Source organism: Tupaia chinensis, unplaced genomic scaffold (genome assembly GCF_000334495.1).
Source record: "Tupaia chinensis unplaced genomic scaffold, TupChi_1.0 Scaffold000239_1, whole genome shotgun sequence".
Classification (NCBI taxonomy): Eukaryota; Metazoa; Chordata; class Mammalia; order Scandentia; family Tupaiidae; genus Tupaia; species Tupaia belangeri.
Genome location: NW_006159717.1, coordinates 928,796 through 929,800, shown reverse-complemented (window position 1 = coordinate 929,800; position 1,005 = coordinate 928,796). Strand labels below are relative to the sequence as shown.

Genomic DNA, 1,005 nt, shown 5'->3' with positions numbered 1-1,005 from the left:
TGTGTTTGGTGTGGGGGGGAGGTGTGTGTGGGGGGAGAGGTGGTTTTTGTTTTGAGAAAAATACCTGGAAAAATCTTTTTCTGTAGAATTATTTCCTAACAGTGAGATATATATAGCTGACAATATTTGTGGGTTTCATTTCAGCTACCGGTAAAGTAGGAATTGGTTCAAATAAAGCAATAGCATATAATTATAAGACTCATGGGAACCAGCAGTTAGCGTAATGGCTATGTCGCTGGACTCCCACGTAGTCGACCGCGGTTCGCGTCTTGGACCCGGTGGCTTATATCTCACGCCGGGCGCGTGTGCGTGCGTGCCCAAGATCCCGAGAGGAGAATGGAGGAGAAGGGATTGCGGCGTGACCATCCCCCCTGGGGGGGGATTTCTCGCTTTCTGTCTCTATGTCTCTCTCTGTCTGTCTGGCGAGCGCACGTGCCCTATAGCGAAAACCTCTCCCCCCCCCAAAAAAAAAAAAAAGACTCATATAATTATAAGACTCCCATCAGTGTTCATTTTTCTCTGGTTTTTGTGTCCTATTCTAAACTTTGTTTTCAATTTATATTTTGCTTTTTGTTAACTATTTTATATAAGATACTAATACAGTCTGTGGAATGTGATCAGGCAGGAATGGATGAGTATGTTCATTTTTTGCCTTCTCCTAGCTATGTATTTTTATTTAATTGCCAGAGGGCATGTATGCTTATTACAGATAAGAAAGAGAGAAAGCACCCCAGTGGGACATGGTCATGCCGTAATTCTATTTCCTTTTTCTCCATCCCATCAAGATTTTGAATGTACCTGTACATGTACCTGGTATATTTTTATTCCAAGTCTTAAGGATAACCATAGTTAGCTATGTGGGATCTGGTTGCCTGTGTACAGTGAGGAAGAGGTAGCCTGTCTTCTTTATTTCTTTAATAATTATTTATTTAAATTTTTTATTTGGGACCAGCAGTTAGCGTAATGGCTATGTCGCTGGACTCCCACGTAGTCGACTGCGGTTCG

The 1,005-nt window shown here is 42.2% G+C and overlaps 1 protein-coding gene across 4 annotated transcripts in view; it reads left to right on the top strand.

Moving 5' to 3' along the window:
* The window catches only part of ZMYM4 (zinc finger MYM-type containing 4), a 100,346-nt gene that overhangs the window by 82,259 nt on the left and 17,082 nt on the right, over positions 1-1,005 (top strand). The gene's annotated exons all lie outside the window — the stretch shown is intronic.